Source organism: Mus musculus, chromosome 3 (genome assembly GCF_000001635.26).
Source record: "Mus musculus strain C57BL/6J chromosome 3, GRCm38.p6 C57BL/6J".
Classification (NCBI taxonomy): domain Eukaryota; kingdom Metazoa; phylum Chordata; class Mammalia; order Rodentia; family Muridae; genus Mus; species Mus musculus.
In genome coordinates this window covers 101,360,692-101,369,683 of record NC_000069.6, presented here as the reverse complement: position 1 = coordinate 101,369,683, position 8,992 = coordinate 101,360,692, and positions in this window count along the sequence as shown.

Sequence of the window (8,992 nt, the reverse complement as noted above, 5' to 3'; positions counted from 1 at the left end):
CTGCTGGGCTGAGTGCCCATGCTGGCTGCCACTTTCAGCCATGCCGTGGTCCAGGTGAAGAACTCTGAAGAATTTTGTCTTGGTCTCTCTGGTAAGGAAAAAACCTTGGATCACAATGCCTCTCCTTGTACACAGGGGGGTGTATCAGCACAGGTCTGGGATTTCTAAGAATCCCAACCTTGAGTGCAAAGCCTAGCAGAACCTTTGGATGGGGTGATTTTTCTGAGACATCTGTTACCCCATGATCGCCAGGGCTGTCTGGGCTGATTTGGCTGGCATGCTGCCTCTCCCCGTAAAAGAGTGCAAAGACTTTGGCAAAACCTCCCCCAAATATACATGAGCCTGGCTGACAGTTTCAAAGTTCACTTGCAAGTTAATTATTTGGAACTCGGAGCATATTTTCCCATAACAGTAATATGATAGATGCCGATTATATTTCCAGAATGACATGCAAGTGTGCTTAACCCTTCACATGCCTAAATGTTGTTGCCTATTGAAGAAGGGGAAAAGAAGCAGCGAACCAACAATGGAGTTGAAACATCAGGAATTCAATAATACTGGTAAATAACACAGATGCAAGACAGTCATCTTTTGAAAAGGAGAAAGACTAAATATTCAGTTTCCTGAGAACAGTGCTCTATGTCCTGGGGTGTTTAAGAAGGCAGTCCTAGGGGCTGGAGAGATCACTCAGCAGTTATGAGCACCGCTGCTCTTCAGAGGACCCACATTTGGTTTGGGCCAAACCCTACATCAGGCAATTCACAGCTACCTGTGCTTCTGGGATCCAATGCCTTCTTCTGGCTTCCACTGATACCCACAGCATGCAGCATACAGACGCACAGAGGTACACACATACAGAAACATAGAAATCTTAATGAAAACAAAATGAAACAAAAATGGCTGTCTTGATTTCTATCCCTGTGGGACTCTGTTTCTGTGTGCTTCTCTGTTTATTATGTCTTCCCAGGAGGATGGAAGCTCGGGGTACCTAGTTCTGTCTTGCCTGGTTCTCCAGGGTATGCTCAACATTGAAAATCAAGGCTAGTGCACAGCCTGTGCTCAACAAATGCTAGTCAAATGAATCAGTAAAGTCTAGCTGGGGAGAGAGATGACAAGTCAGCAAAGAGAGGTGATCTCGAAGCTGGATGTGGTGGCATCCAGGAGGCAGAGGCAAGGGAATCTCTGAGTTCAAGGTCAGCCTGGTCTACAGCAAGCTCCAGGTCATCTGGGGCTATATAGTGAGACCGTGTTTTTTTAAAAAGAGAAGTTCAAACAATGTTTGCAGAAACACAAACCTCTACTAGGATGGATGGGGGCGCTTTCATGGTAAGAGGCCAATTAGAGAAAGTTAGAGTGGTGGGAATGATGGGGGCTGGAGGGAGGTATGGGAGGAAGGCAAAGGCAAGTCATGTGGGTCTTGGGGGATTCTGGGTTTTGTCCTGTGTGGGGATGGAGGCATGTGGGGGTGGGGGGAGGACCATCAGATACTTCAGAGCCGTGATGTGGCAAGGCTTGATTTATGTTTGAGTGCTCACTGTCTTCCATTCTATCTCAGGACAAGCCTGGAGTAAGTACTGTGCCAGTTTAGGTTAGCCTAGGCTACGCAGTTGAGACCCTGACTCAAACCAAACCAAACCAAAAGAACCATCCCCAACAGGGTGTACACGTTTGTAAAGCACCCTTTAGACAGGACCCTCTGAGGCTGCCACATGCTTAGGAAAGACTCAGGCTTCCTCCAGTGGGCTCTGAGCATCTCCCCAGACTCCTTGGTTGCTCCCCAACTTCCCTATGCTCTTGGTTCTGCCTGTCATGAACTGGAGTTGCCAGTCAGCTGTGGTTTCTGAGCCATGCCTGTGCACGCGCCAGGTATTCTGTGAGGTGAGTGTTGCCTTCTGAGGCTGCTGGCACTAGCTTGGCAAACTCTCACCCTTTTTATGGGTGGGAAAAAAAACCAAAAACAAAAAACCACCTCTCCTCCCCTTCTTCCGGAGTGAGTTCATGTCTTCACCAGCTCTGTGCTCGGCAGAGATGTCCAGGGCCGTGCCTTGCCATTGACTTAGGCTCTTTGTTTAACATGTGGTTTTTCCTGATAAGTTTCTCGAGGTCGGAGACTGCCCACGGTAGCTGTGTAAGCATGCAGGCACTCAACGGAAGCATTACAGAATGGATTCGGGATGATTAACTGATCCCATGAACGAGTGCCCTTGAACTTACTTTCACCATAGAGTGGGCCGCTAGCCCCCGGGCTCTATGATGCTTAGATAGCTGGGGTAAGGAAATCTTGTAAGTTTTCAAGTTGGATGACTTGACCACAGTATCTGACTCCCTCCTTCTTAGCAGCTGTGGGAGGTGATTCACACAGACACTCGTGATCAGACTTTTTGTTTTGACTTGTACAAAGAACTTTAATTACTGATCGCTCTCTTTAGTTCATCTATCAAAGCTGGGAAGGACCATGTGCTGGGGATCTTCAAATCTCATACCCAGCCTAGTCTCAGGAGGGCTTGGGAAATAACTGGCAGCAGGGGCAGCGGAACCCTCCCCCTCCCCCTCCCCTCCCCTCCCCCTCCCCCTCCCCCTCCGCCAGGCTCCAGTGCTGCCTGGTGCTTAGGAGCCCATACATGGACCTTAAGTTCACAGTGCAAATGATACCATGTGGATGCCAACAAGCTTTCCCCAAAGTCACTTGTAATTTTCACAATACCCAGCGATCCCCTCAGCATCCCCTTCTCTTTACTTACTTGTGATTTGCTATTTATGGATGGGGGCTGGGGAGCCACAGAAAAGGAAGAAGATTGCTGGGAAAAGAAAGGGCAAAGCAGAGGAGAATTGGAAGGGGCCAATGCAGAGAGGATCAGGAGGGACGGAAAAGAAGAGAAGAGGAGGAAGAGCAAAGGAGAGAGGGAGGGAAGGAGGGAGGGAGGGTGGGAGGGAGGGAGGGAGGGAGGGAGGCTTGAAGTAACCACGGATCTGTGAAATATGTCTCAAGTATTTCAAACTCAGCAGGGACCTCACAGCAGATCTTCCACAATTAATTGCCCAGAGAATCCAGCACAAAACAAAGCCATTTTTTTAGCGATCGCTCATATGATAACCCAAATGCAGGAAATGCTATTTTTCTCCAGACTCTATCAACTACAGCCATCTGTCTTGGTCCTGAGCTGTTCAAATGCATTTTTTTCCTTCACATGTGAGTGAGTCTCTCTCTCTCTCTCTCTCTCTCTCTCTCTCTCTCCCCACACACACTTGGTGTGTGTGTGTGTGTGTGTGTGTGTGTGTGTGTGTGTGTGTGTGTGTGATCAACAGCAGGGCCAAAATACCCTTTACTACAGCCATGGCTGCCTTGTGAAATTCCTCAGTAACTCCCCTAGCCTCCCCTGACCACCAGTCAGGCGAGCCGGCCTTCCTTTCATCCTCACCTACCTCAGAGCCATTTTAGCTTCGTGGTGGAGGGGTTCACAAACACTTGTGGTTTCCACCACAAATGAGGCCTGCTATTTTGAATGAAGCCCCATCTTGCCCGAGGCCTGCCATGGAGGACAGAGAGTGGAGTCACTGGGGCGAGGAGTGGACAAGGGGAGATTTGTGCCAAAGGTTCAACAGCTGCTGCTTGATGAACGCTTGCTCTGTCTGGGAGGCTGGCCATTGTCACCAGGAGAAAATGAGGAAGAACACAATGCCAGGACATGTGTGCAGCCCCGTAAGCAGAGGACGAGGACGAGAGCAGGGACCAGGGTTCCTTCCCTGTTTGCCAAGTGGCTTTTTTTTTTCTCAACTGTACACTAGGACCCGTATGACCCTAAGACATCATCCCTTCAAACAGCTTCTCCATCTTTTCCTCTTCTGAGTTCTGTATGAATGTATGTTGTGCCCACCCCCTCCCTTTTTTCTTCTTCCTTTTCTTTCATAGCTGCTGACTTATAGTAACAGAATCAGAGCGAGGCAGTCAGATATCCTACCACACAAATACACTGCTACCAATCAGAGGGCCACAGAGCTGGCCATCCTTCTGCGAGGATATGAGGGGACAGATGAAGACAGGTGACATTATGCTCAACAGTTAACTCAGACCACACTTTCTCTGTTAACTGTCAAATTGACAGCTAGAAGACAAGCCTCTAGCCATGCCTCTGAGGGACCTTCCTTCTCCCCTCCCTTCCTACCCCTCTCTCACCGTGTAAGCCTGGCTAGCCAGGAATTTGAAATATAGACCAAGTTGGCCTTGAACTAACTCACAAAGACCCAGATGGCTCTGTTTCCCTCCCAAGTGCTGGAAGTAAAGGCATTTGCCCCCTCCACCAGGCCTGACTGGGATTATCCTGATTATGTTAATTGGTGTGCAAAACCCATCATAACTGTGGAAGGGGATCCTGAACTGTGTGAAATGGGAAGAGGGAGCCGAACACAAGCAGCCATTGGTTGCCCTCAGTGACTTGACTGTGGATACGCTGTGGCTGTGACCAGCTGCCTTAAGCTCCTCCGGCTTAGCCTTCTCCACCGGAATGCCTTGAACTGGGACCCAGAACAGACCTTTTCTTCCTTAAGCCGCTCCTGTCAGGATATTTTATCACAGAAACAGAGAGGAAAAAAAAAATTAAAACAACTAAGATATTCTATTTCACTGGTGGAAGGGTAAAAAAAAAAAGTTTCTCCTGCCCCTCAAAGGTTCATTGAAATGCATAAACAATAGACAGATTAATAGAAAGAAAAGGAATATAAATTCATTAACAGGAACAGGAGGTAGAAAGAAATCACAGTGCATATAAGCTCTGAGTCTCCCCAAGGGCCAGATGGTGAAGGCTTAAGTAACTTCTGAGCTTGAACGCTGGGATACAAGAAAGGTCATCTTATTATGCAGATGCAGTCTCCGGAGTCAGATGCAGGTCTAGGCAACTGGTCCTTGGGCTGAGAGACTTCCTTCTCTTTCTAGGGAGTCTTAGGCTTTCCTGGTTATTCAGTGAGATTCCTCCAGAGCAGACAGAAGACAATTAATTACCATTTTGTTTTTTTCTCCTTCTGGAAAAAGCTTTCCAGTCATACAAAGGAGTTCCTGAGAAAGTCCCTCCCTGCATGTAGTAAAACTGGGGAAGGGCAGGTCAGAGAGAGCTTGATTCTGAGGCAAATCCTAACCCTTTCAGCTGGGTCAGAGGGTCAATCATTAAAGAATCATTTTCTGGGTTTTTAACATTGGTTTTGTGGCCTCAGAATTTTTGTTTGTTTGTTTGTTTGTTTGTTTGTTTTGATTTTTGTTTTTTGGTGTTTGGAGACAGAGTTTCTCTGTGTAACAGCCCTTGCTGTCCTAGAACTGAGATCTGCCTGCTTCTGTCTCGCCAGTGGTGTGAGTCACTGCTGCCCAGCTAGAACTTTTTCTTTCTTCTTCTTCTTTCTTCTTTCTTCTTTCTTCTCTCTTCTTTCTTCTTTCTTCTTTCTTCTTCTTTCTTTCTTCTTCTTCTTCTTTCTTCTTTCTTCTTTCTTCTTCTTTCTTCTTCTTTCTTCCTCTTTCTTCTTCCTCTCTTCTTTCTTCTTTCTTCTTACATGTGGGTACTGGGAACCAAACCTGTGTCCTGCAAAACTAAAAACCAACAAATGTTCTTAACTGATGAACCATTTCTTCTCCCTTTCCTCACTTAAAAAAAAAAAAAAAAGCTTTATTTTAGTTCGATGTATTTGAACATGCCTGTGTGTATGACTGAAGAGGTTGAGAATCATTCAGTGTGGATGCTGGAGACAGAACTCCAGCCTCTGGAGGGCCAGCCAATGCTGTTAATCATAGAACAGTCTCTCCAGCCCCTGGGAGAATGAGCTTAGCCTGAGATGAGGTAATCATGTGAGAGTGGAGACCAGAACATCTGCTTTATCCGGAGCAGGGTCAGAGACGTGGCTCGTCTTCCCCGGCAGCTTGGCTTGGAGTTGCCTAGGGGACATCCAGAGGTGTGTCTCTGAGAGGTTTCCTGAGAGTGTGAGGTGGGGAGACACACCCTGAGCATGGGTGGCACCGATCCCTGAGCTGAGGTCCTGTACTGAGGAAAAGGAAGCTGAGCACTGGGTACATCTCACCCTGCTTCCTGCGGGTAAACACACTGACCAGTCACAGCCTGCTCCCGCCACCATCGCTTCCCACTAGAAAGGAGCATAACCCGTACATCCACTGTAAGTTGTCTTTGCCCGCCATTTTGTCACGGAATTGAAAAGAGCGACTGATAAAGTTAGCATGGGAAATGGCAGCACTCAGGACATGTTCAGGATCAGCCACTTAACAGATGTGGTTAGGCGTCCGCTAAGTGCAGTGTGTTCTATTCCAGGCACCACTCAAAGAAGAAAAGACAGAAGGACACCCTGCCCTCGTGGAACTAGTACTCCACAAGAACGAACGAGCCAACACATAACTGAAATGTGTGATATATTAAAGGGAAAAATCCTAAAATATAAACCCTGAACTACATAAACTATTTTCCATCACACCAGATGTTGGAAAATGCTTTGAAAAGAGCCACAAAGGGGAATAAAGGAAGACCATAGTATTTGGTGTGGGGCTTCAGGAGGCCACCACGGACTGTAGAATAAAATCCTGCTTATAAACTAAACAAAACTAAAGTGGAAACTTAAGGGTTCTTTGGAAAGTCAGTTGTATTGGGTGGTGTTTTTGCTGGGGCAAACACATGAAGATGTGTTTTCCTGAAATGGACACAGGTAAAAGGATGCTCTCCTAAGCAGGCACGTGAAAGGACACGTGATGAAGAATTCTCTGCTAACAACATGCATGTATTGGTCCGCCTCACATTGCATAGTTGAGCTCCATTTGTCGGGACTCCATAGAGTTCTGTTTCAAAAACAAAAAACAAAACAACAACAAAACAAACAAACAAACAAAAACAAACAGACAACAACAAAACCCCCTCACAATCTGGTCACAAAACCATGAGCATTCTTGATGCAAGCTGGGTATGAGTGGGGACTTGCACTGGGGGAGATAAACTTCAAAATAGCCAATCTTCAATCTGCTGACGAATAGGGAGACGGATAGATGATACAATTAAATGACACAGAACAAGTTTCAAGCACGTAGGCTGATCAGGCCCGAGGACACACCCTTTTAATCCCAATGCTCAGGAGACAGAGGCAGGTGGATATCTCTGAGTCTGACACCAGTCTGGTCCACATAGCAAGTTGCAGGCCAACTGGGTTACATAGTGAGACCCTGTCTTGAAAAATACAAATGTCAACACACACACACACACACACACACACACACACACACACACACACACACACACACAGAGAGAGAGAGAGAGAGAGAGAGAGAGAGAGAGAGAGAGAGAAGATCCATGAAGCCTGAGGCCCTGTGGGCTGACCCTCCCCCTTCTGCTCCTGTCTACAAGAGTATGCTTTTCCTCTAATACAACTCTGCTTGCTCAGATTCTGTGGGTCCTAGTGAAATCTCAGTGGGAACATAGGATTTCGATTGTCCCCATACCAAGTGAAGCAGATTTGAGCTTGGTGGTTGTCGTGGTTTGAAAGAAAATGGCTCCAATGGGCTCAGAGGGAGTGGCACTATTAGGAGGTATGGCCTTGTTGGAGAAAGCGTGTCAGTGGGGGCAGACTTCGAGGTCTCAGAAGCTCAAGACAAGCCAGTGTGTCTCAGTCATTTTCTGCTGCCTGGGGACCAAGATTTAGAATTCAGTCACCTCTCCAGCACCATGTCTACCTGCACACTGCCATGCTTTCTTTCATGATGAGAATGGACTAAACCTCTGAACTGTAAGCCAGCCCCAATTAAACGTCTTTTATAAGAGTCATGGTGTCTCTTCACAGCAACAGAACCCTAACTAAGACAGTGGTGGAGTAGAAAATGTCAGATGTTATCAATTTTTCTTGGACTTTGTGAGAGGTTATTAACTTTACCAGCCCCTCCAAAATCACTCGCTGGAATCTACACCCTGGTGTGTTACTTTGAATGCAGCCTTAATCACATGAGAGCCTCTGGCTATTCTGCAGGAACTCTACTGAAGGAAAAGAGGAGGCAAAGGTTACCGGCAGGCCTAACCAATGGGCCTCATAAACCACCTAGCCCCCTACTACATCAGCGGACTTCTGATATATGGTGAAACCAGGGGGGGTCAGGGTCGTGGGGCTAAGCCAAGCCCAATTTGTCACTAAAATTCACACTGTTTTAGTAGTCATAACTAAATGGTGCAATAATGTGACATTTGAGATGTTAGGTGGACATTTAAATTAAGGTGCCATGTAGGCAGATGGTTGGCTGAGTTTAGAATCCAGGAAAGATATCCAGACTGAAAAGATACATTGAGAGTCCTGAGCATATGGACAAGAGTTTAATCACAGGGTGATGCAAACACCAAAGAAGGACAAAGTCCAAGGACAGAGACCTAGAGCCCAGGAAGGGGGACTCTGTACATGTGACAAGCAGGGCCATCCAACAGGTAAAACACTAGGCACCTGTGAGAACAAAACACCCAATGAGTTTCTGGGAGAAAGGAAAACTCATTGTGTTGAAAATCTCCAAGTAATTACATAAGAGGCTGTGGTGACTAATCTTCATCATCGACCTGATTAGATTTAGAACCACTGTGGAGACTCATTTCTGGGGTGTCTACGAGGGTGTTTCCAGAAAGACTTTACTGAAGAGAGAAGAGTCATCCTAAATGTGGGTGGCTCCACCCCCCAGAGTCTGGGTTCCTGGACTGAATACAAAGGAGAAAGCCATCAGCCCACCGGCACTCATCTCTGTCTGCTGCTTGATTGCAACGTGAACTTCCAAGCCCCTGTCCTCATGTTTTCCCCACCGTCGTGGACTGCATGCCTTCAAACTTCCAACCCATATAACCCCTTTAGTTGCTTTGATGGGTATTTTGCCCTATCAATGAGAAGAGTAAAGGAAATAGACAGGAACCAAGAATGAATCACTGGACTTGGCCACTGAATGCTTTGGTACGTTGAAAGTTTCAGTAGAACAAGTGTGGAAGCCTGGCCA